The 27,953-nt window shown below is 41.9% G+C and overlaps 1 protein-coding gene and 2 pseudogenes across 1 annotated transcript in view; 2 read left to right on the forward strand and 1 right to left on the reverse strand.

The window, feature by feature from the left end:
* Positions 1 to 27,953, reverse strand: part of LOC142558382 (sulfhydryl oxidase 1-like) — a 136,650-nt gene that overhangs the window by 33,027 nt on the left and 75,670 nt on the right. The gene's annotated exons all lie outside the window — the stretch shown is intronic.
* LOC142574600 (uncharacterized) lies at positions 41 to 22,492 on the forward strand (annotated as a pseudogene).
* LOC142574611 (uncharacterized) lies at positions 22,321 to 26,484 on the forward strand (annotated as a pseudogene).

A 27,953-nucleotide genomic window follows, 5' to 3' on the forward strand; every position in this document is an offset into this window, starting at 1 on the left:
AGGTGGGCTAAATGACATCCTAAATAGGAAAGGAACAGGAATGGCCCAGCGCTTGGCGAAGGAGGTGGACAACTTGCACGAGCTGTCCCCTCAAGTGCAGATCGTGGTGTGCACGATGCCAGAGGTGCCTGTACGCAACAGTCACGTACAGAGAGCCGTAGTGGCTGCCAATGAGGTGATGTAGAAAATTAGTCGAGAGAAAGGTTTCGAGGTTGTCGAAGTAAACAGGGAAGTGAGAAGGTGTGGTGGTTTTGACCGAGACAGGATCCACTTCAATTACAGGCTTGGAAGAGAAGTGGGCTGGCAACTTGCTGGTCATGCTGCTGCTTTTTTAGGGGGCCCATGGGTGCTCAGGTGGCCAGAGTAAGTAGCAATGAAGAAGGTCCCCTAGCGGAACCTCCGAATACCATCGCTGTCAATAACAGAAAAAGGAGAAAACCAGAAAGAGAGTTTGCCATGCAATAGGCTACATCAACATGCAGGGCGGCAGAAGAAAGGAAAAGTGGGCAGAGATTGAGGAGCAGTTAAATAGAGAACAAATAAAGGTGTACGCGGTTACAGAAACAGAGCTTAGAGACTTGGAAGAGCTGCCAGTGATTGAGAATTATGTTTGGGAAGGGTGCAACAGAACTAAGTTGGAAAGAAATGAAGGAGGAGTAGGAATGCTCATTCATCAGGGAGCCAAATGGAAAAAGAGTAAATTCAAAATGTCAAGAGCATCTTTAGTTATAAGGTACAATGAGTGGAGAAAAAATTTGGCTGAACGTAACGTATTTGTGGACCGGAAATAATTGCACAGAGAAGAATCAAGAGTTAGTGGAATGCATAAGTGCCAATATTAACGGTTTCGGGAATGATGCCGAAATGATCCTATTAGGTGCCGTGAATGCCCACATACAGGATCTAGACTGCTACACCGGCAACAAAGGGAATCAATGCTAGACCTTTGCGAGCAACATAACCTCGTTATTGTGAATACATGGCCTAAGTGTGAATGGCAGATCATGTGGGAAGTGAGAAAACCGGCAATCGGCCATTGATTACTGTCTGATCACAGAAGGAATTCATAAGTTGAGAGAAATGGTCACTGACGAGGAAGGGTATAGCAGCATAAGGAGTGACCATAAACGCATCATTTTGAAAATGGTATATGTAGTTGGGAAAGAGAGCAAGGAGTGCAAAATGGCCAGTCCAAATTTGAATGCTGAACAAATAACAAATATAGTCACAAGAGTCGATGCAGAACTTGGCAAATGGCCAAGTAGAGAGTGGGAATATAGTGAGATTCTAAGTGTAATAACGACAGAAATACGGAAAGAGAAACGACATGTTAGTTGTAAAGGAAAAAAGAAACAGAAAAGCTGGTGGAACAGGAGATACGAAAAGTGATCGCCGAATGACAGAAAGCATCGCGAGAGCACGGGCAGGCAAAGAAGGTGCAGCTGCCTCAGGATGAAGTAGCCAGTAAATGAGAAATATACCGGGAGAAAAAGTCTATGGTTCAAATACCGGTGTAAGCAAAGATAAAAGGTGAAAATGAATGTTGGTTGTCACAAATACGTGAGAAAGAAGGTTGCATCTAGAATATTTTGAAACCATATAAAATTATTAGGCAGGAAGTCAACAATACAACAACATATCCTAGACGAAGATGGAAACAAACTGGAAGGGGAAGTGGCATTAAATTATATCTGAAAAATAGCTGAATCTTTCCAAGGCAATGACGAGGTTGTATTTCAAGAAAAAAAGAGCATGAAAGAGAACCAGAGGGAAAAGCAGCTGGTGCTGACAAATTTCAACTGGAAGAAAGCTAAAGAGAAAATTTCTAAGCGCACAGCCACAGGGTTCGACGAGGTTCCCATTAGGCTGATTAGTGAACCAGGACCAAACAGTAAGGAAGCTCTGGTGAAAGCAGTGAAAAAAACTTTGAAAGATAGACGAATACCAGACAGTTGGTGACAAAGTAGAATTAATTTAATTTATAAAGGTAAGGGGGAGAAAGATAGAATTCACTCGTATACACTGTTGACCATTACAATGGTAATACATATACAGGTCAGCAATTTAGGCAATCAAATTAAAGCTGCTAGCATGGGCAAAAAATAATGGCATTTTGGGAGAACTTCAGAATGGCTTCAGAATAGGTAGGCATTTGGATGATAACTTGTTTGTTCTTACTCAGTGTATTGAACTATCAAGAGTAGAAAGCAGACCGTTATATGTGGCCTTTTTAGACATTACAGGAGCGTATGACAACGTAGACTGCAACATTTTGTGGGATATTCTGGAAAGGGAAGGCTTAGGCGACGATTGTCTAGAGCTTTTGAGATAGATTTACCTAGAAAATACTGTTTGCATTGAATGGGAAGCGATGAGGAGCAAGAAGAAAGTTGATATCAACAAGGGACTGAGGCAGGGGGGGCCCTTTACCCCCACTGCTGTTTATGATGTACATGGTAAAGATGGGAAGGGCGCTAGAAGGATGTAATATCGGGTTTGATCTCTCATACAAACAGGCGGGTACACTAGTGGAGCAGCAGCTTCCAGGTTTATTTTATGTGAACGACATTGTGTTGCTAGCCAACAAGCAAAGTGATTTGCAACGTCTGGCTAATATCTGTGGATAGGAAGGCAAGAATTTAGGTTTGAAATTTATCATCAGAAAATCAGGTGTTATGGTATTCATTGAAAACAGCGAACAGACAGTGGCAATACAGGTCCAGGAAATACCTCAGGTAAAAGGATATAAATACCTTGGTATACGGATAAACGAAGGCAATATACATATGTGAACACAGGAAAAAACAATAACAGTAAAGGGGAAGAGAAATGCAGGCATAATGAAGCAAAGAGCGCTATGTGGATACAATAGATATGAGGTGCTCCAGGGTATGTGGAAAGGTGTAATGGTTCAAGGACTTACTTTTCGAAATGCGGTTGTTTGCTTGAAATCAGGGTTACAATCAGGACTCGATGGCAACCGAAGGTCAGTGGGACGCCTCGCATTGGACGCTCACGGGAATACTACAAATCAAGCTCTGCAGGGTGATATGGGCTGGACAAGTTTTGAACTAAGGGAAGCTCACAGTAAAATTGATTATGAAGAACAACTGAGGAATATGGAAGAAAGTAAATGGGCTGGGAGAGGGTTGAGGTATTTGTACAGTAAAAACATGGATTCACAGTGCGGGAAAGGAACTCGGAAGCTTACCAGCAAGTATGCGGCCTGTAGTATGAGCAACACAGCAACAAAGAACGTCAAGTGGAAAGTCAGAGAGGCTGAAATAACCTTATGGGTGGCGGCCATAGAAAAGAAACCTGCCATGAGTAACTACTTAAGAAGAAAAAACAAAATCAGGAAAGAAACAATTTGTAACTCAAAGGGAAGCTTGTTACTTTTGGAAGCGAGATCAGGATGCTTTAGAACACGCACCTCTGAAGCGAGATATATGAAAGAAGAAGAAGCCTGTGCTCACTGCGGTAAAGCTAGGGAAATGATGGAGCATGTTTATTAGAATGTGAAGATATCTGCCCAGCAGTCAATTTAGGCACTACTGGCCGCCTTGAAGCGCTTGGGTTCAACAAGAGCAGGGGAAAAGTAAACATGTCTGCAATAAAGATTAATGAGAGGTGATTGGAAGATTGGTAGAAGAAAAGTAAGGAGACGAAAAAAATGGAGATGTACAAAAACAATGTTCACAATAGGGGGTCAGAAAATTTGGTTATGGGAATTCATCGTGTTTTTTTTTCTTTCTTTTTTAACCTAGGTAGGACATTAGGCAGTATAATAGCAAGAGCTTGGTGGTGCAACCCACCATCCCGTTCCAAAGGGGATGCTCATAACATCCAACCATCCATCTAGAGTTACTGTATATGCTACCAAAGTAGCATATACAGTAGCTCTCAGTCGACCTACAGGAACACTAAGCTGATCGCTGCGCCATATGAGACCTCTCCGTTTGCAAAAAGTGTAACGTCGCTGCGAGTGCCCTTCCCATCTGCTGCACCCACAAAGTGGGTGCTCGTTGGCAAAAAATGTGCGTGCGACCTGTTCTCTCTGTGTATGAGCGCTGCTTGTATATCAACTGCGGTGATCGTAATTCTGGCATATTGCTACTTTTTTAAGTGATGGCATCGATGAACTGTGCTTAGAAAGTATAATCGTCCCCGTTTTATTGGCACAATGTAGCATTGTTGCCGAGTGCATGGTTCCCTTAAGTCAGCGGAAGGGCTTGAGGACGTAAGATGTGGTGACAGAATATATTGCTACATGCAAGACTTCTTTAGCAACAGCACCCCCCATATTGGGATAGGTACGACATGCTCACTCCCATACGACCTAGCGGGATGAGGCACCCCTCAAGATTCTATACTATCACCGCTCCTATTCAACACCGGCCTACGCAAACTGAAACTACAACTGGAAGAGCACCGAGATCTCGGGTGTGCCATATACCCGGATGACATCACGCTATGGGCCACTTGAGGCTCATACGGCGACCGGCAAGACATCCTCCAAAGAGATGGTTCAGACCTTCACAAAACAAGCAGGCATGAAATGTGCCCCGGCCAAGTCGGCATACGTACACATTAGACCCAAGAATACACAAGTGAATAGAGCATCGACCCTATAACTTTTTCTAGATGGGTAACCAATAAAGAGGACAGCAAACATGCGGGTTCTCGGGATGAACGTACAAGAAACAGGCAGCATCTCCATCGCACTCTCCAAACTCAAGGGAACGGTAAGCATTATCAACGGATTTATTTACTGAATCGCACGCAGCAAGGAGGGAATGATGGAGGCGGACACCTTGTGATTGGTGCAAGCCTTCGTCATTAGCCGCATGACTTACCCACTGCCCTTCCAAGCCACGCGCCGCAGCGAGACCCACCAGGTGGACAAATTGATTCGAACTGCTGTAAGGCGGCACTCGGCCTTCCGGCGAGCACTAGCACGGAGCGCATCCGGGAGATAGGGCTGACTAACACATATGAAGCGCCGTTGCCACGATCATCGCCCAGCGAAAGTGCCTTAACGCAACGCCCCAGGGACGTTGTCTATTAAGACGCTTGCTCTACCCTATGGATGAGATTCAACTGATTCCACTCGCTCTGCGAACACGGCAACATGTGGATCCCATTCCACGCAACATGCACCCAACATACCACGCAAGACGAAGATGAGCCAGGGTGACAGCCCTGCTAGAAAGGCAGGGCCACCTGGACATGTATTTCGCGGGCGCAAGTCTATACCCCTGCACAACAATACGGACCCCCGCTTTCGTGGCAGTGGCGACAAATAGGGCACGCATGGTCACGGCTGCGTCCTTGCACACCTCATCCAGTGCAATGGCGGAGGCCACCACAGTTGCCCTAGCCGTACAAGCCACCGAAGCAAACGGCCGATCAGCTCACGTACTAACGGACTCTCAGGACGCATGCCGACTATACCTGCGGGGAGTCTTGCCGGCCAGCGTCGTGCGCATCCTGGGACCAAGACTCGCACAAGACCATGGGATCGCCTGGTGCCCGGCACACGCCGGAGTGGACGGCAACGAAAGGGTGGACTGCCTGGCTTGAGATATGACAGGCCGAGCCGTGTACACTCCGCCCTAACGGACCTCCCCACCTCATCCGGCACACCACGAGAAATACTGGAAATGCAAAGACTCGGCCGACGAACAAAGGCTCCTCTGCATCCCAAGCTCAACAGGGCGCAGGCAAGGGACTGGCGCCGACTACAGATGAACACCTTTCCTCACTAGCACAGGCTACACAAGTTGTACCCTGACAAGCACAAAGACATTTGTCCCTGGTGTGAAGATATACCAACACTCCAGCACATGACATACGAATGCCCGAGGCACCCGGCACACGCCGTCTCGCCGCTAATTACGGACTCACTTGCTACCCTCGACCAGGCCCGGCGAGTCGCAGACGCCAGTAGGGCCCTGGAATAGGGGCTCCACCCATATACGCCACTGACACATGATTCAATAAAGTTGTTCTTCAGCATGTAGTAATTTCATAAGAATGTGCGTCTTCCATAGATCAAACTGCCACAAAAATTTATTACTCTTCGAAAGCGAACATATTGTTGCAGAAGATGCACGCTTTGACAGTGCCAAAATGATACTTCACTTAAATGACTGGTCTTCAGACAAAGATTTGTATAGCATTGTGCTGAAGATAATTTGACCTCCCACTAATTTGTGCCCCATTTACACTGTAGTGTTAAACGTCCTACAAGATGAACTTCCTCTACAACTATCAGCCATAGCCATCACGGAGGCACCAGAATTCAGATGAAGGAGGAATGCAAAAACACTTGTTACCGTGCTTTAGGAGCATGGTAAGAAATCCCAGGCGGTCAAAATTGACCCGGAGCCTTTCGTTACAATGTCCCGCATAAGTCACTGTGCAGCTTAGGGATGTTAAACGCCATAATCTAATTTTAATTATTAGTCATGGTGAAGTGAATGTGCAGAGCAAAAGTGTACATAAATACATAATCCGCTGCGCAATAGCTTCGTTGTGCCTCATGCTTCCAAAGTGTCTGTTGCCTCCCTTTGCTGCTCTCAACTTTAATATACCCAACTTTTGCATGTTTATATGCACCATCACAGTATAAAGCTCGTGCCGTAAAGGTAAGTATAACAATAAAGAAAAAAGAAAGTTCAGTTTTACTAAAGACCCATGAGATCTTTAAAGCGCAATAATTTGAGCCGTCTGCCTTTTGTGCATTATCCATGGCGAGATGTCTGCACGCAGCTTCGGCAGTGGTTTAAACATGCTATGAGCTCATCTATAGTCATCATACCTTTCACACGATAGATTAAGCTCAAACAAGGTTCTTTCTTTTTTTTCTGCATACAGCGTAGATGGCACCAAGATACATGCGCTCACTAATCATCACGTCTCATTCATTCTCACTTGTTCCAAAATTACCGGTGCTTAAGTTCTATTGGCGCCTGATCAATAAGACTGGCCTTGTTACATGCAACACGTGTCCACAATCTCCCAAGCGAGATGTACTGCTAACTACGCATGCACAAACGCATTCGCACACACAATGTGGTCTGCTTCCCTGTGTAAAGATGAGCCGATATCGTCGTTTTTCGCCGCACACTTTCCCACATCACAACAAACGTGGCACACTCCCATGGAAAAGCCAATTTCTTCACTGCACAATCCATCAAAGACCAACCACCACGTGGTTCACGTTCGCAAGTAAAAGAAGGCCAGCGTCTCCATATTTTCATCATGCAGTTTACCACACACCGATGTTCTCCGACACACAATACAGCAAATCTGGCTGACAAAAAAATTGTAGAGGTTTACGTAAAAGAAAAGAAACAAGAAAACGCGTCCACGTGGTGCCCACCTGCACCAAGTACTGCGCGACGGCACCAGGCGAAAAGCCGACGGCAGCTGTGTTTTGTCAACTGCATGTGTGCTGGCGACGACGTCACGCTGTGACGTCGCCGGCATCACACCGACGTCACCAACATCACACTGACGGTGCCTGACATAACACCGCGCTGGCGACGTCATGCTGTGACAACGCCGGTGCGGTGTGACATTAGCTGTTCTCGTGCACAGAATGCAGGGAAAGAATTTCGCTTGCGGATGCTCGCCGGGGCTAGTAGAGAGAGTGTCCTTGTTGGCACTGACCCTCACCTCCTGAAGTCGTGGGTTCACGGCAATGAAGTATTTCTATGTCGGCTATTAATAAACCAATTTGGAAAATTCTTGTGGTGGTGCTGTGTAGCCTATGCAATTGCTAGTACAGTGCCAAGAATCATGTTCACATTGTGCCTGTTAAATATTATTAGTATAAAATGTTAAATATTAGTATGAGTTTATTAGCCTGTTAAAATAACTATTTGAAAATAACCCACCGGAAATCAGCCTTGCAATAATGGAAAGCAACGTTCTGCGCACACAGGCTGCACTATAACACTGAGGAGGACAAGGGAAAAGGCATTCTAATTCACAGGAAGCAAAAACACACAAAACATACACAACAATGAAAGACAAACATGATAGTTTTTTTTTTTTTTTCTTCAAAGGCTTTTTGCCAATACTTGCTGGAAGTAAAGCAACACAAGTGCCTTCATAAAGAAAAGCAGCCATGCAGAAGTGTCACAATGACATAGCAGCCTCTGTTCATGACATTTTAGAGCACGTTCTCACACCAGATGCCTACTTACACAAAAATAAAAACCAGCACTTAATCAGCCCTTAAAGGGGCCCTGAACCGCCTTTTATTGAAGTGGAGAAAGGCATTTGAAGTGAAAATAGCTATTTCAGAAATACTTTGCCACAAAAAGTACTACTTCTATATGTCACCGTGGCACACAGTTCAACACACTTCCGAATTTGGTGCCTACGATGCGCTAAATGTAAACTAAATGCGGTTGTCCTCAGTGAGCCGCAGTGCACTTGGACACGTGGCGGCACCCTGCAGCGGCCGCAGTATCTATGCTACGAAGCCAACCACAGCTACCTATAGCAGCCGTGTATGGGAATTCACTTTATTACGTAATAAAGCATTCCGAAAAGAGTGAGGAGAAGGTTTCTGTTGAAAAGAGAGCATTTGAGAGAAAGGTGACTCCGTGTTCCGCTTACAAGCTCCACGCACCGCGTACGACAGCAAAACTTGGCTGAGATGTTCCCAGCAGCGCATGCTACCTGCAGACTATGTTATTTCACCAAGCTCAAGGGGTGGTTCAGGGCCCCTTTAACCAGTGCTTAAAAACCATCACTTAATTAATACAGTAAGTTCTGCCACTTGTGCATACTGCAAGTTGAGTTACCACCTGGCTGAATCCTGGTGGACAGAGCCAGTTTCATGCATGTGCTACCAGCTACCGGTTCAAGCTCCAGATGGGTATGCATTTTTTACATCTTTTGGTCTTTATGGATAAATGCATTCTAAAAACTGCAGTGAAAATTTACCTGCCAGATTACTTGAGGAATATAAGATAGCAACAACTTAACCCCCACAAGATCACATATGCTATTTATTAAGCAAAGGCTTCAGGGCCATAAGGTTTTTTAACACTCAATTGCCTTCTCTTGTAGTGTCCACTAAAGGCGCTGATGTAACCAGCATGTTTAGTGGGTGCTACAGGAGGAGGCAGTTCAGTGAAGCAGGCAAGAATGATGGATCCTCTTGACTAATCACCACTACAGTTATCCCAATGAACTTCGGTAAATGTCTGATGACTTAATACTTTAGAGCCCTTAGTTCCAATGCCTCAGACTTAATACTGCTGTTAACATATTGGTTAAGTTGTGGTTTACACTGCATTCAATACACCGATGCTATAGCTAAATGATTTATTGTGAAAGTACAGTATATGTAGTGAAAAATTTATCGCAATCTGTACCTACTAGTATTAACAACAGTGCATTTTGCCAACTAATATATTGCTAACAATTATCCCATGCCCTGAATGGTTTTCTTTAAAAAAAAAAGTGGCAATTCTAAACGCAAGGTGATTTTTAATGTGAGCATGTGCACAAATATGCTGCTGTCACAGTATGTGCAAGCATTGCTGTCCAAACCTGTTTCTCAGCAACATCTTGCATGAGTGTCACAACCAATTTCTACAACTTGGTCAACTTGGTCAGTTTTCAAACAGTGCAAACCATTGCTTGCTGCATCTATAGGGCAAATTCCACTGTATGTGCTGCCACACGAGAGACAAGGCAGAGTGGTCATGTGTGGCTTGGCCTCCTCGGGAGCGCATGCATGATCTTAGAGGCCATGTCACACGTGACCTGTCTCTATTGTCTGCCACGTGGCAATGCAAGCTTTGAACTTTTTCCAGCTGGTGCAGAAGGCATCAGAAAGGGGTTGCATGCACTGCAGCAGTAAAGCAAGTGACAAAGTAGTCTGTAAGTGTTGGACGCAACCATCCATCGCTGTCAACTGTATCCCCCCTCTGGAGAATGTACTACATGTAGGAGGCATTTGCATCTAAAGGGCCTAACCTTGATGTTTATAGCAACCAGGCTGCACTACCCTGAAACACTTCCACGTCTTTCATGCACCAAGTCTGCAAAAACATTAGGTGTTCATAATAGGTGGAATGCTTGGTTGTTAGTCTACACGACTGCCATATCATCACTAGTAAAAAAACATTACAAGGGTTGATAGCAACATTCTTGCTTTATTATCATCAATAAAAGGTGGGGATGCTGACTGTTACAAGAAATAAGCAACTAAAACACAGTAGCTGCCTTCTTTAGCAACATTAATTTCATGGAATTCTTAATGGATTGGACCAACAGTCTGAGCCAGTCTGTCCTTTCTTTGGTTGAGAAACCTCTTCCAGCACAAGCAATAGAAATCAGTTCTTGATTTGATTCAATGATAATGACAACAGAATAAATCAATTTGTAGTACTGTTAATATTAGATCTCTTTAAGAAATGTATTCCAACTTAATTATCTGATATCAAAGCTTTACACCAACTATTTCAGAATTCTATGCAGGGCCAATGAGATTGGAAACATGCATTCAATGAGAATGAAAACCTCACATTATGTACATGAACACCCATAAAACTATGTACATATACTGCATATATTAAGACTAAAGTTCACCTTATTTACAGCAGGTTCAATTTCATTCTCCGAAAGGAGATACATACATGGAACATAAACAGCCCCAAAATGGCCACATGAAAGTAGAGAGCTATACCAAGGACTAAGCTGGCTAGGCCCAATATGCAGAATGGCACTTTCCTCCAGCATTCAGATGCATCAGGCTCAACACCAAACAAATATTGTTCACTAACATTTCAAGCATAGCTACTCCTTTCATTTTCATGAAACACTTCAGGGCCTTTTTAAGTCCAATGTACATCAATAAAACCTATAAAACATGTCGACTCATTACATTGCTTATAAAAATATATCTAGACCCCTCCTCTGTAGTTACACAGGTCACTTATCTTTTTTTTCAGGCACCTACTGCAGCTATTAAAACAACATGATGTTCTCACATCAGGATCTGCAAGTAAAGTGGATAAGCTAGGATCATAACAGCCTTTTGAATTGGTACACCAGAGGCAAGTGCTTGATACTCGTCACACATGCTTGCTACCTACAGAAGCTTCTATCAGTGCAAACAAATTGCAGTACGTTTACACACTTCACTACAACAAGTGAGACGCAAGCATGAATTGCGATTTCCATGGCGCTGTGTCTTGGAGCTCTGTATTCCTTAATAACCCCTTTCTTTACAATACGCAAGTTCCGCATCTTTACCCTTCTAAATAATTAGTAAAAAGGAAGATTTTGTAAACTCAATTACATTATGTTTCTTCTGACACAGCCTACTTTGGCGTTTATATACTATAAGCTTTAAGTCATCTGACAAACCAACTGACTGATTCATGAGTAGTCTATTAAACACTTGGGCACCCAGAGTATTACTAGAAAAGATGCTATAGGACAGATATCATTAGCAAAATTTTATGAAATGGAGGAAATTAAAAACCCAGATAACTAACGTATGCTCAATTTCTGCTACACATAATAACAGAACAAATAGCAGAATTAGTTGCACTTCACTCAATGATCGTACATGATTTAAATCAGAACAATCGTTTTTGAAGTCCTGTTCCACCCTGCATGAAGCAATGACACCACAGTGAAACATTGCAATACACAAGTGATAGACAATACAAATCACAACTTAGTGATAGGCAGAGCTGAGGTCTCAGCTTATCTTACATATTCTAACATCACCACATAGTCTCTCTAACCACAGCTATTTAATAACAACTCAACTGCCATGCTTAAGCATAAAATGACATGTTAAAGGGACTGTCTTCTACTAGACTTGATAGGAGAAGCTGGAACTTTGACACACAATGCAACAGCTTGTGGAAACGCAGGAAGAGAGGTAGCATGGTCACAAGTATTTCAGTTGCGCTACCAAGTCAAGCTATAGAAAACTATTTGACCTGAAGGTACCTAAATAAGTAACAAAGTTTCAGATAGTTGAGCCTACAACACCTAATGTGCAATAATATTCGCACATGCCTATAATTTGATATCCATTGATCTAGATTTATGAGCAACAGTAAGTGAAGCAAAAAATAACAGCGAAATGTGTCAGAACAGACAAAATACTTCACTATGAACTGCACAAGGATGAAAGCAAAAGAAAACTAAAAGCTAAAGAGAATAATAAAGATCTCTTTCTGATGTCACATTTTATTTTCTCACTCCCCCTGCCTCTTTCTTTTATAAAGAAATTGTATTCGACCATACAGTCACATTTATTCAACTTGTCAATTTCAATATCTTTACTAGATCAGTCTTGGCACTATGAAGCATCAGGCAATTAAGAATTGCTGCATTTGCTCAGGCCCAAATGTTAAAGCTGTAGATTTTGCTACAGGAGAATCCCAGTAAGTGGAAATCCCTTAATCATAACAACTCCCTAAATGGAACTGCACCATTGCGTTGGTTATTTTTACATTCAGGAGTCTATCATATTGAAATATGGCCTTCTTCCCCCTCCACATAAATTGAACAAGACAGAACCGAATGACTAACAGCATAATGTGACTACATTAGCAGGATGTGTTAGTGTCCTCATTCTCCCCTTACTTTTCTCATTTTGAGCCTGGGAAGTAGTCTGCAGTTCTTTTGTTTGTTTCAGCCTAGTCTAGCCAACACTTTCAATGTGAATTTAACGGCACATGCAATATTCACTAATTGAAAAAGTCTGAACCCAGTAAAATTTTTAAAGTGTTTGCTTCACTAAAATGACATTGAAAAAAATGACATTCACAATTAAGTGCTGCATATTAAAGGGAAGCCTGCAAGTCCTAGCAGCTGTGAGAGCTGAAGCCAACACTGAGTTAGTTTCGATGTCTCAATAGGTAACTTAAGTTTCAGAGGTGGATAGCTGGAGCCTGCAAAAATGGTAATATCATCCTTATCAGTGCAAGTCCTTAGTACAAATTATATAGGTAGATTTGTAATGTGAACTCATTGATAATAACAAAGTTGGAATGCTTGTGAAAACAGGCTTTCTTATTTGTTCCCATGCCTTCCCTCACAAAAGAATTCCCGATACCTTCTCTTGAATTTCTTTAATAACATTCAAATGAGTCTTGAAATTCCACAAACATCATGGTTGTTTGGATGCCATCCTCAGGAAGGGGAACAAAATTTAACACCTCTATGCTGGTTTACACGCGAATATAACTTAGAGTTATTTGTGCCAAAGCCCTTGTTTCTGTACTAAAAGCATGATGCACCTTCTTTAGCAGACAGTCATATTTGCAAAGCAGCAAACGTTTTCACAATGCTAAAGCACAAAGCACAGGATAAGACAACATACAAAAGTAAGCACATAGTTCAGTGTCAAAGGGTGGCGTGAACAGGAAAGGCGTCAAAGTAATAAGCAGGGCAAACACCAAAAGCACAGAATAAGCCCAGCCTTTACACATAATGATCTATCACTTGTTCCTCCCAAAGATAAATACATGATACTTGGTCCAGGCACCTCTATTTTATACACATGTGGGTAACTAATGCATTTTCATCTGCTTCATCACACTGCCAATACTTCTTGTCACATTAGTACAACCATTCTGACAACAGGTGTATAGAGAAAGCTGAGAACATGGTTTTGGGTACACCGTAGGAATAATGTAGCCTGCTCTGTTAGTGGAACTGCTTCATCACACTGCCAATACTTCTTGTCACATTAGTCCAACCATTCTGACAACAGGTGTAAAGAGAAAGCTGAGAACATGGTTTTGGGCACACCGTAGGAATAATGTAGCCTGCTCTGTTAGTGGACCTGCAGTACCAGACAGCATGCTTCTATGACTACTCATCTCATGAAACTTGCACACTGCATTGGCCTTCCAGGAATAAAATGTCTACAGCTGTGCACGAAGTTTCTCTATTGCCACCAGGATTCACTTCTTTGTTCATTGATGGAAGGTCTTACGCACATTTGCTAAGTTCATTAGTGTCAGTCCTAAACATGAAATAAGGCAGTTTTAAGAGCACTGCCACTTAAGGGAGTGGACTGGATTCAGTTTCATGGAACAAGATAAATGAGAAAAGCCAGCCTGGATCATGTTGCTCATATAATTCTGCTAAATATAGACAAAATGTCCTGCACAAATGCCAAACGTTGCGCGATTATGAATTAAATGTGGTACTTCCCACACTTAATTCAGACACGGTAACACGAATAAGAAAGCTTTGCAAGATATACACACGTACCCAGCCTCAGAGCATAGAACAAGCAAGGATTAAAGGAAAACATCTGAATGTATCTTAGCAAGAAGCTGAAGTATACATCATGGCCTTGTACCACAGAGCAGCCAAGCCTATCAAAGCAAGCACACACAAAAAAAAATTATTCTTGACTAGGAAAACTTCAAAGGTCTACTGCAGTGCCACATCACATGTCATACAGTTGAACAGTTAGATGTCGCTTAATGATGGCTTATGCATTGCAACCCAGAAGGGAGGTTTTATAACTGTTTCTACAAATATTAGCTAGTCGACCTTCATTTGCTACAAGGTACTTCACAATCCCCAAGCCTCAACAAGCAGTTCATTGTATCAACTGATAAATGCCAATTTTCCTTTTCTCCTTATACAGGCACAATTTAAGGGTAACTAAACAAGCAACTCTTGAAATGAATTGGACAATTTTACTAATTTACCACCTGCTTTATCTTAACTTGCTGCTAACTGAGACACCCAGAAGAAGACATCCCAAGTGGACCAAACGTATATCTTCCAGATATCTTTATTTGCAGAAAATGGATATATCCGTAAGAGGATAGCAATAGAAAATGGACGTGGGAGTGGAAATTATTTTATTACTTGATAACTGCATGAGAAAGACAATATTGACATGCCACAGAAGTAGGCTTGCTCGTAAGTTTATGAATGGAAAGTGTGCACTGAAAGCCACTTAACAAAAGCATAGCATGTGAAATTGTAATCCTCAGGCCACAGTGTCCTACTGAAATGTCTAGATGTCATATATATCTAGGCATAAGACTGAAAAACCTGGATTGATGGGTTAAAGTTCTATGACTATCTTCACATTTTGGCACATTTGTACACCTAGCTCGTACTCGTACACCTATACTCCTATACACCTATACTCGTACACCTAGCAGCAGTATGCTTAACCATAATTTTGGCTTTAAGGGAGCCCATTAAGCTTTGCTTAGGACTTGCATCTATCAAACATAAAAATTCAAATATCAGCTAGATTTAGCACAGCAATCCTGTTTGGCCGAAATCCTGTTTGGTGTAGCTTCTGAAGATCACAGCATTTCAGCAAATATATTCTGCAACAATGATATTGTTATACAAAGCCCAATGAACGTTTGAATGCATCAGCATTTGGAGAAACTGACTGGTACACAAAAATTTGCGTAATCCCAGTTTCAATACACATATACGCAACAATTTTCGGTTGCATAAATTTTGCATACCGCATGGTCTGTATGAGAACACGTGAGCAAATATTTCAAAAGTTAAAGAAACAGTCAGTGGTGGTAGGCCACACCTGTTACAGAATTACTTTTATCAGGCTGTGGCAGATCTCAAATTTATGCAGCAAATGTGAACTGAGCCTTCAGTGCACAGAATATTCCCTATAAGTATGGCACTTGAAACATACATCATATTCTCTTAAAGGGACAATAAAGGGAAATATTAAGTCAAGATTAAAGTGATAGACCAGTGCTCGAGAATCTCTTAGGTGTCGATATTATCATGAACAGAGTCTTAGTAGTTGAGACATTGATCAGAGACGTGATCAGATCGTCTCTGATCGTCTCTGATCAGAGACGTGATCAGAGACTCCCCCAGGACATTCAAGTACTTGCCCAATAATGAACACACTCCTCATTTAAATTCTGTCACTGGCACTCAACCACCCGTTATAAAAACATCATTGTATTGCATTATAAGATGAAAGAAAATGCTACTTGTTCAGTTCCATATCATTCTTAGAAAAAGAAAACTCATTGACATTATCCTTGACAACAACGCGGGCGGTCGAAAGGTTTTTGTTTTCGCTTGGCTCTGCGCTGCCCACGCTTTTGCGTTTCAGTAGTTTCGTTATTGCGTACTGCTCCACTGGTTTTCTGGCTCCCAAAACTCATGCAAACTGCAAGTAGCAGAGAATTCGACATCCATGTGATGTCTCAGGGTGCCCAAACGGTCCACATCACTTGACCAAAAGCGGCTGCAATGGTGAATCCACCGCTCTGTCTTGGCTTGGTTTCGCCATGGCCGCACATTAGAGTTTTGTGCAAATAACTGTAAGTGCCGTCTTTCACGTTATTTCACTCACCGACAGCAGCAAAGGGCAGTGATGGCATATGCAACGTCACCACTCACCTGTTGGGTAGTGGGAGATTTGAATTGGGATAAAGGTATTCGGACCCTTCAGGTGCAATTTTTCTGTAAACTAAGTCCTTTCATGGCACGAAACAAGCGCTACGAGCTTTCTGCAATGGTAATTAAACAGTCCACGTCGACTTAGTATTTGCATTTAGTGTGCCTTTATATGAACAGTAAAGAGTAAGCTCTGGAAGAAGAGTCTGCATAGAAAACAAAAACAATGTGTAGTTTGTTTCAGTTTACCATGGCCTACAAGTTGACAACTGTGTGCTTGCCATAGGAGCAGCACTGAGCATGTACAAGAAATGAGCATGAAATTAATCTCATGACCAGAGCTATATGCAAGAGCTATGTGCAGCATTGAGTTTTTTCAACAAAAGCAACACCATAATCCTTTTGCAGCTTCCCCTAGCTAGCAGTGTAAATTTTTCAGCAACACATCACAATTTCACATCACCAACTTTGATCACTTATCTTCAGATATGAACAATCTTGTTCACATCAGTAGTCGATAAGTATCAGCCTTAAGCACATTTTGTAAAATGTGCCTAACGCTCAAAAAATTGAGTTTCTTAAATGAGACAGGCCCCTAGAATAGTAGCAGAACTGCTATAAATTAATATGCCATGATATGTAACCCTACGAAATTGACAGGAGTGGTTTAAAAGCCAGGTGGCCAGTTCCAACTTATTATGAGTAGATTTGGGCTTGTTTTGATCGAGTCAATGGTACGATTTTCCATTTACTTCTCGCGGTTTCCTTGGAATTGGGTTTGTTTGTGCTTTTCTTCAAGAGTATAGTAATATGATTCAAATTTTCTCATTTGTAAATCTCTTGACAAGTTTTTTTGCTTGTTACAATTCTGAGGTGGCCAGAAATGGCATACCCATTTAGATGCACATCTCATCACAGACAGTAAAAGCAGTGTAAAAGCTACGACGTCCATCACTTACAGTGATATTCTAGGAGTGACAAGTACATACAGTTAAAATGACAGTACAGTTCAAATACGCTGAATATTTAATATGCTGTTTGAAGTACTGCGCTTGTTGAGGGCACTATTTTGGAGAAGCTGCACTCCTTCTTTGACTTGTTATAGGTAAATGGTCACCTACCTTTCTCTAGTTTATCTGATCACCCAGACCAAAACAGCCTTAAATCCCACACCGTTGGGAAGTTTCTTCTCAGCTGGCAATTCTGAGGCACAGTAAGATATTTGGTAGAGTTCTTTCAACAAGGTGCAACAACTGATGTTGAGACACCGCAAGCAATAAAATTCAGCTTCATGCTCTCTCCTGCACCCCATCCTTAGCAATTATCCATCAGTCTATTTTCAAACTTTTCACTACCCATGCACCAGGCATACCCCATTTTATACTTGCACTGACTCAACAACAACTGAGCTGCAAGTGAGCCAAGAGTAGTGAGGCTTTGAGAAAATGGTATGTGGTATGTTGACACATGCTAAGCAGAGGATTGAAACTAAATTAATTAAATTATGGGGTTTTACGTACCAAAACCATGATCTGATTATGAGGCACATTGTAGTGGGGAACTCCGGAAATTTTGACCACCTGAGTTGGTGAACATGCACCTAAATCGAAGTACCACGGGTGTTTTCACATTTCGCCCCCATCAAAATGCAGCCACCGTGCCTGGGATTCGATCCCGTAACATCGTGCAAAGCAGCCCAACACCAATAGCACTAGGCAGAGGAAGACAATATGTTGTACTACTCAGATCTGTTATAGTCAAGGCATGCCCAATGTCCAGGTTTTCATGCATTAGCAGGGGAGTAGTTCTGACTAGCTTAGATATTAGTGGGTGTTCTTCCTCACTTATGCATTTCTGATGAGGTAAAATTGATGTCAAGATGTGTCTACTGGCCCCACAAGGCTCACCGAGCACCAGTTACAAGTCCAATGGCATTCATTTAATAAGAGGGCACAATACTTAGCAGCTGAATCTCCTGAGGTGCCCATTTACAGAATACTCACAGGCAATAACATCATAATGCAGGTGTATGAACTGCTGCGCTACCAATTCTGAAAGGCCCATCTTGAGCATGCAATATAATATTCTTAATCTGAACACCGTTTCTCTAGAAGCAGAGCATCGCCATTGTTGATTCATTAGTGTAGTTGCCAGCTATCGCAAACTCTGCGTGGAGTGGATACCAGCATTACACGAATATTTTAATTCCAAATTCACATCAAATGCTAATTGAACGATAATTTGATTGAACTCCTGAATTCACAGTATTTATATCACATAATTAAAAATTAGATTAACTTCTGGGATTTTCACAATCCAAAAACATTATTTTATTATGAGGCACACCATAGTGGAGGCCTCCAGATAAATTCTGACCACTTGGGGTTCTTTAACGTGCACCTAAATATAAGTAAACAAGCATTTTTGCATTTTGTCCCTATTGAAATGTGGCCACCGCTGCAGTAGGGATCAAACCACCAACTTCTATTTCAGCAACATAATGCCATAGCCCCTAAGCTACCACAGTGGGTCTCACAAATAATTCATACTACTCAATAGTTAACCACATAAAATGGCCTTCACAGTTCATACACGGTCACATCACGCACCTTGAAATTCACAGCTAGTAATGGTGGTACAACACTTTTATGAATCTCATCAAACTTCCTTTTAACGCAACGCAAGACATACTGTGGCATCAATGCAGCTGCTACCCACACAGCATGCACATGCAGAGTTTTTGTGCACCTCATCACATACATACCACTAGTCACCACTGACTAGTGGTATGCAATAGTGGTAGTGGAAGCATTCTGATGTCAAAAAGCAGCAACTAGCCGTCATTCAAGCAGCAAATTAAAGTGGTCATTGAGAATCCATATAAGTGCTAAGCCTAAATGCCCATGCAGCTTCAATACAAAGCACCTTACTTGGCTTGTGCTCAAAAGGCATGTACACACATGATGCAGCATGCTGACCGGCCTTTTCAACGTTGACTATAGTTCTTGGCTGTATAGAAGCACAACCAATGCTTTGTGCCGAGCCAAAAATTGGCAACAAGAGAACACATCAGTTAGCTAACAAGTTTCCTCAGGTAGGCATGCACATGATTTGCTAAGCAAAAAGTCAGTGCGTTAGCAGTGTGCTTCTTCTGAGATTGTGCGCTTTGACCTCCTAGTGCTGTGTTGTCAGATCAAGAAGTTTCGAACATTAGCTTTGGTCTGTGTCGAATGTGAGTGACCGTGCCTGCCTGTAAGGGTAGGACGTGCTTTGCGCCGTTGAGCAACGGTGGGTACAAGTCGTCAGCGGAAAAGGTGTCACTGTTCCGAGCCCTTGCTGATGCTGTTCGCTTGCAAGAATGGGCCAGAAACCTCAAACGAGACGACAAAGTACTCGACAATACACGCATAGTGTGTGCTTGTCATTTTGATGAACCCTTCATACAGAGAACTTTCAAGCACGTGATCAATGGAGAGGTTATTGAGCTTGAACGCGAAAGGCCAGTGCTTACTGATGACGCCGTGCCGACTGTATTCCCTGATGCACCTAAATATCTGACAAAGCATGTTCCGAAAAAAAAAAAAAAAAGAAGGGAGAGGTCTTGCCAACCACTATGCCCCATTATCGAAGCGCAAGGTTTTACATGAAAGCACGTTTGACTGCAAACTCAACAAAGGCATTGACGTACAACCAGCATTGAAGACTTTCCTGCACGGCTTCAGTAATGTTTCACCGCCTTCAGCTTTTTGTACCAGAATTGTGCAATCAAATGACCCTGGAGCACTTTGCTTCAGATGGCACATTCGTGTGGAAACAGGAGATGCACTTGTTATTAAGCTTGTCGCATTCACAGTGTGCTCTAAACTGACACAGGAACAGCCGGAAAGATCATTGTGCTGCATATACTGCCACAACATAAGGTTGATCAATTTTTCATGGCCACCAAAAGTGATGGCCTCGCAGTGTTAAAGAAAGCTGATGCACTGTTGCTTGCCCTGGGTTTGATAATCAACGCCTTAAATCTGACCAGCGCACTAAGTTTGGTGCAGTGTACTATTTGCATGCGTGCTCTGGAACTACAGCTGAAGGAAAACAGTGTTTGTGTTGTAAGTACACTACAAAATTTATAGTAAATCAGATGTGCCGCCAGAAGCAGAAGCCCAAAACAAAATTCAGGCAGCGAGCTGCTAGGAAATCTGTTCAGCTGCTCTGGACAAAGATAATGCTTGCAAAAGCCCAAGAAACTGCAGAAAAACTGCGAGTTTTGAATGAATTCATGGCCAGCACAGCTTTCGAACAGAAAATTAGTAGACTGCCACCAAAACAGTGTTTGGCTGTAAGAACGTGCTTTGAAGCCGCATCCAGAAAGTCAAGCCATGGCATGGCTTTCGACAAGCTGTGGGTTTTGGAATGAATCCTGATATGAACGAAGAGCCCACAGCCCTATGAGCATATTAGAAGGCATCAAATCATGGCACTACCAAGTATGTCATGCTAAGAGAAGTACATGCAAGGATTCAGAAGCACATTTGGTTTTAACGCCAAGGTGTTTTCAGCACAGTAGCAAAAAAAAAAAAAAAAAAAAAAAAGGACATGGCTGAGTGCAATGTTCATGGAGACAATTTGACAAACAAACTCCCTGAGAATATCGCAGTGAAAGCATCAGGAAAAATGAGTGGCTTCATAGACCTCGGCCCTTTCACAGAACCAGAAAACAAGCCTTCTCTGAGCGACTACGGACGCATCATAATCTTCCAGCCTTTGCAAGGTGAGTGGTTTCTTTTAGCCGTACATCAATGTCATACGTGGCTTAAAGGGCCCCTCACCAGGTCTGGCCATTTTGAGCTGACAAGTGCAGAGCATACAATGTGCATTTACAATCTTGTTTGCAAAGAATTACATTGCTACGCGCCATGGAAAGGTCTGAAATTTCAATCTGAACACCATTTTCCCTTTCCCTCGTGGCGACCGCGCTCCAAGCCAAACGGTGACGTAGGCGTTTCCCTGCGCCTACATAGTTGTGTCCGCAGTGTGACGTCGCTAGTGGTGACACGTGACTTCGAGAATTATTCAAGGCAACATTTGTTATTTGTGTGGTCTGTTGCTTGAATTGACGAACTGAAGTAAAGAGAAATAATAAAACACACAAACGGAATGTCTGCGTGTCTTTTGTTAGTCTCACCAAAGCAAGAGAGATGTACTTCCGCTTTGTCTGCTTGTTCCCACGGTCGTGCAGTCATGTGCGCAGGTACCGAAACTGTGCCATTTTCTACCATGTTCCAGCGCATGATCATGCTCTGCGATTAGCTTGTTCTGCCTGAGTATTCGTGTAGCACTGAATTATACTGCTAGTCATGTGTCCTTGTGCACAGCATGCAGAATCGTGTGCTGTGCGAAACGAGACATCAGAACAGCTCGGGCACAATGCTGTCAGTGGAAATGCACAGCGCCGAAAGAAAGAAAAGAAAAGGAAAGAAAAAGAAAAGAAGAAAAAAAAATGAAGGTGGGGCGCACCCGTGACGTATGCGTCACACGACCCTCGAGGTCCGGTATGGGAGCACGCAGGGAAGGAATTTCGCTTGCTGGGGCTAGATCGGGCGAGTGGAGAGAGTGTCTGGATATGCAGTGGAGCTCGCCTTCTGAAATCATGGGTTCATGGCACTGAAATATTTCTATCTCTGCTATTAATGAGCCGATTTGAAAAATTTTTGCTACAAAACGCTCCTTAGAGGCCACATAACTTCCAGCATATAACCAAAATTTGCTATGGGGCCTGGTGAGAGGCCCTCTAAGAGTAGCAATGATTTGGTCTTCATGCACCTGTTAATTCTGCATCTATGAAACTAAAAGTCTTCCTCTGTCTTTAACACTGCGATAATTGCTTTGTTTTATTTTTTTTTTATTATTATTATTTTTTTTCTCGGGAGAATGGACCCATATACTCGGCATATTTTCTTCTAGAGGCAGGGTGAAGGCACCTCTCCTGTCCAAGTTACTACTTGAAGTGATGATAATGGCCAAAAGATCTGGTCTTCACATTGATTATTGGACGAGCAATGGTGTACCATAGAACAATAGTCTTTGGAAGCTGCTTGGGATAAAGGGTAAGTTGCCTCATTGCATACATCTTCATAAAACTATTGATGTTTTGCTTGCCTGCTTTCATTTACATAATTTTCTCGCTGGTTGCCACATCATCAGTGGAAATCACATGCAAGGCTCCTCATCCTGTTGACGCAGCAAGACACCTTCACATGATTTCTGACTTTCATCTCTTTAAATGTGTGCGGAATGGCTTTGTTTCAAAACGATTACAGATACCATAAGGTCACGTCCCCATAGGTCCCATCCAGGAGCCTTGGAAGACTGATAGGGAGACCGTTACACTAAAGCTCATGCCACCTATGACTTTACCACATGTAGAGCCAAATGCGTATGAAAAAATTTGCGCCAACTTAGCATTCCAGGTTTTCAGCAAGGAGGTCCTGAAAGGACTTTTCTTCTACAAGACTGATCTTCAGAAAAAAGTTCCGTACAACTGGGCCAACAGAGCACTTTGTAAGGCTTATGGAAAAGTTAATTTTTGTCATGTCATCGCAAACACCAGTCAAAGGTCTTCAATCCAAGTGAGAAAGTGCAGACTTTCTTGAAGATATTATTTTTTAAGCAAGTCGGAGAAGTACGCAGCAAAGCATGGTGGTGGTTTTTTGTGTACAGGGGCTGCCCTTGCACTCTGCGTAACACTGAAGAGCACGGTCTTTTCTGGATTATGTGACTTCCATGCTTAAGTACTTACTGCAAATCTCAGTCAAGACAAAGTAGAGAACATGTCTGTGATTGTGCGCCAATCATTTGGATGCAATGATCACAACCTGCCAGAGCAGTTTTTGATCACTGTGAACAACCTCAGCTTCTACAGCTTAGTGATTTCACCCAGAGGTGGAAATTCACAGCCTGAACTTATCACACTGTCGGAGCCATGTGACACATGTAAAAAAGAAAGCTGCTCAAATAATAGAACTGGTTGATAGGCTGTTAGATAAAGGGAACTTAGAAGATGCCACAGTTATGATGAAGAAGCACAGCTCTTTACTTGTCCACAAGGGCTACGCAGAGAAAAAGAGTGACAGCCGATTATTTATTAAATAGCTGGATACATCATGCGGAAGTCGCTGAAGAGAATTTCATGTCCTCAGTATACGTCTTCACTCTGCATTCTTCCTGTTCAGGCCATGTCGATTGATAATGCTCCGTTAACTAAAGACTTTGACCATGGTGGCTTGATTTACCCATCCAAGCCACTTGAACTACTTGTGGCAGAACTTGAAATAGCATTTACTGTTTTCTTTAGCAGGAACAAGCTACATGCCGAGAGCATGACTTGTTTTCTAAGCTTTATTCAAGGAAATGAACTCAAAATGGTTGGCTGCCCAGACTATGGCCACAAAATGACAGCAAACATAATGAAGTTTTATACCCTTAAGAGGCTGCATTTCCTTGCCAAAGGTTTCAACAAATCTAGAAACTTGCGGAGAGAAAAGCAAAAGCTTTTAAAGATTGGAGGCGGTGCCAGTGAGAGTGACATGTTGTCAAGTTCACTGTGGAGAGTTTGTTATGTTTTGTGAAAACTTGCACAATAAAGATATTGTATATGCTGAGTTCTTGCCTACTGTTTAATGTTCAAGTTGCAACATAGCTTTAGCACACTCGACCAGCCAAGTGAGAAGCTTTGGTACTGTCTTCGCCAAAGGAAGAGGACGTTGAGGTATGCGGTTAGCATCTGTGGTGCCATTGCGCTTGGCCCAGTTTCAGTTTACTTGTTTCAGCTTACTTACATTGTTTTCAATCTAGGCTCTTCCTTAATTAGCACTCCTCTGAAGCAGCTTTAATTTTGGGGCACTCCAAAAGTGTTGACAGAATGCATGCTACCGATTTCTTGGTATGGGTCAGGAAGAATTGAAATCACCTGTGGGCTATTATGAACAAATATAAACCTCCGTGACTTATTTTCAGTGGTCAGGAGGGCCACAACTGCGGATACAGCAAGCAATGTTCACGTACTTCTCTGTCGAAGCAAGCATTTGCTCTTGCCGCGAACTCGCGTGGCTGACAGGGCCATGCGGGGGAGAAAAAAAAAAAACAGTGTGCCACAAGCAAAATAAAAGAAAGCACACTTCCAGCGAGTTTCAGTACTGTAGGACCATGCACGCAAGTACCCGAGTTGATTGAGCCAGCCAGTAGCAGCACCACCTACCCAGAAGATCGAGAACTATTACACCTTTCCTTCGCGATCCAGACACTAGAAAGGTTTTTCCAGCCTCTATACACTTAGTCTAGCACAGAAGTGGGCGCAATTCAGCCTGCTAACTGCATACAGCAATCCACATCCACCTAGGGTTGCCAACCATCCCGAATTTAGCAGGACAGCCCAGACTTCTAGAAGAGCAAGTGTCCCAGTCGGGAGAGCCAAATGTCCTGACTTTTGCTTTTTTTTTTCTACTGGATGATAACAACAAATAAACAAGATTTCATTTTTTATAATGCCTGACAGCTCGCCTACACATTCTTCTTTTTTGTGCTCTGTTGCACTGTCATAAACATAAAGGCAGTTTTGTTTTTCTCGTGGTCCAAGTTCTGTCATAGGCCCTGACCGTTCACAGTACCTCTATCCGTATTGGCAGCCATGTTAGTCAGACAAATACACATTGCACCTTTCTTGTTGTAAATCACGACTCCAAGAGGATTTCAAAAGAAAGTTCAGTTTTGTTGCATCTACAGACCGGCAGCTCAAAGCACTGACAGGGTCAATTTTTGCTAGCATATTGATGTGTATAGGTATAAATATAATCTAATTGTAATTGTAATATAGGTAATATGTAGTTCTATATGCACCAATAAGAGGCAAAAAATATGCGGAGTTGACACCAAGCCAGGAAAAAATTTCAACTTAAATATTATTTCGAGATATCAGAGTAAGTTAATGAGTGTTTACTGTATTTTGAAGATTAATATAGCTTGTGCAAATTTTACTTTCCTAGTACATACTACTTATTACAGTGTATCTATACTTTGAAAAACAATGTAACATAAAACCTTTTTTCCTTTTTTTCTCACTTCAATGTCACTTTTTAATGTTCTGAAGATTTTAGATCGACAATAAAATAAATCTACCCTCATAAAAAAAAAAAAAAAAAAGAAATACCTTCATAAGGTTCATTCAACACTATTAACCTGACCATTTAAAAGGCAAAAGGAACCCACACTTGGAATTTTGAATACTTGGGCACAACTTGCCCTGCCAGAAGTAGTGACTTTGCTTGGACAAGCATAGAAAGCTGGTGCCTTGAAAAGAAAGCAAGAATTGGACTAAGAAGAACATAAATAGACAACAAGCTAACTTGCAGCTAATGTTTTATTATAATCGACATGTAATATATAACATCATGGAAAGCAGATAACAATAAAGGTCACAAAAGAAAGGAGAACCACATGGCAGGAAAACTATAATACCAACACAATTCAAAGAATTTGAAATGTGTTCATATTTTCATTTTAACAAACATATGGCAAGTTTTCCTTGAATAGTGGTGGTGTTACAGCGTTGCCTTGTGGCTTTTTTTTATGTCCTTTTTTTTTTCCTTGCTTTCCATGGTTGCATAAAAGTGTGCACCGATTATCATAGGAAATTACTGAGCGAATGAATCAAAGGAGCCCCACAAAGAGACACATGGAAACCCTAAGTACGGACTCACTTATTTTATTCAAGTGAAAAAAAACATCCTTATATAGTTGTTTAACTTACACAGCACATGTGCTGACAACAAATGGCAACTATATAGAATTGAAATATACACATAATATTTTATCTATATCTTATATAGCTTCTAGGAAGGATACTTCGAAATCAAACAGCGATACAGTTGCGTTGCTCACACAAGTATTTCCACTTTCCTTAATAAAATAAACTTCCAAAACTTCCTGTGCATAAGTGTCACTGCTTTTTCCTAGGATTGAAATCCTGTGAAAGTGTGCTTCACACTTACAGGTCAGGCCACAGACTGAGCAAGCACATTAGCCCCTTCAATGCTTTTGCCAGTCAGCTCATGTTGCCATGCAAACATTTACATGGCTTCCTTTCCTATTCGTACAGCAATTTCCTATGACAATCATGGGTCAACTAGCCCCGCAAGATGTTCTTTTAAAGCATGCATACATTCCATCAAAAACTTCAATTCAGAATAAGTGGTCATGCGTTCTGGCTTTTCTTTCATTTTTTTCTTTTTTTTTTCAAATGCCAGTAAAAATGCTCAAAAGTGTTATTCAGATGTGTTCTTCCTGCAAGAAATTATGTTGCACCAAGTTTAAGTATAAATTTGAAAGGAAAGAAGGCATGTTTGGGGTTTGGGCCCTATTTATGTTTGGGCCCTATTTAATCTTGGACAGAGATTTTGGAGAAAATTACTTCACACTAATGTTTTCCTCCTTTTACAGGTATTACACTAGTGCATAGAAGGTTTGTAAGGTATCCTGGGAGAATTAAATGTATGAGTAGAATGTGACATTAATGACGTCTCTAAACGAATAATAATAATATTTGGGGTTTTACGTGCCAAAACCACTTTCTGATTATGAGGCACGCCGTAGTGGAGGACTCCGGAAATTTTGACCACCTGGGGTTCTTTAACGTGCACCTAAATCTAAGCACACGGGTGTTTTCGCATTTCGCCCCCATCGAAATGCGGCCGCCGCGGCCGGGATTCGATCCCGCGACCTCGTGCTCAGCAGCCCAACACCATAGCCACTGAGCAACCACGGCGGGTATCTCTAAACGAAAAAAGTGTGATTTATTAAGCCAATGTTTTGGTGTCAGCTTGCAGCTGTGTAAATAATTAAAGCTACTAAAATGTCATACTTGTTAAATGGATGCTACAAAAAAAAGAAAGAAGAAACCCTGCTTCTAATGCTCTTTGGACAGCATATGGGGCAGGAATTTTTTCTTTAAGTATTACTTGTACTTGTTCATTGATTGTTTCTGCACATTACAAGAAAAGTCGGCTATACCTAATTCAACATTCATGCTTTCATATTTTTTTTTTGCAATCACTCGGCAATATTCACTTCAAATCAAACTGAAGTTTCACTACATATTACACACAACCAGAAAATATATTACGTATAGATCAGAAGGAACATAGACCATGTTGTTTCCTACACCCACTTTTCAGGGCTTGCGACATTTAAAGAAATGTGATAAACTTAACAGCTGGTCATGACCGTCAGCAAAACCAGCCAATGTTCTAACAAATAGGCAGTGAACACTTATGCAGTAGTGCTATTAGCCTCACTAAAAATGAAAGAAGGAAAGATATGAAGACAGAATATCGAGAAAAAAAAACGAACAGTAGTAAAACTTCATTCATACGTTCTGAAAAAAAAAAAAAAAAACACCGCGAGAAAAACATACTAACCGGGAGAACGTACGATCCGAAGTAACTAAAAAAATTTGTCAGACTCAACTATTGTTGACATCT

The sequence above is a fragment of the Dermacentor variabilis genome, chromosome 1, assembly GCF_050947875.1.
Source record: "Dermacentor variabilis isolate Ectoservices chromosome 1, ASM5094787v1, whole genome shotgun sequence".
Lineage (NCBI taxonomy): Eukaryota > Metazoa > Arthropoda > Arachnida > Ixodida > Ixodidae > Dermacentor > Dermacentor variabilis.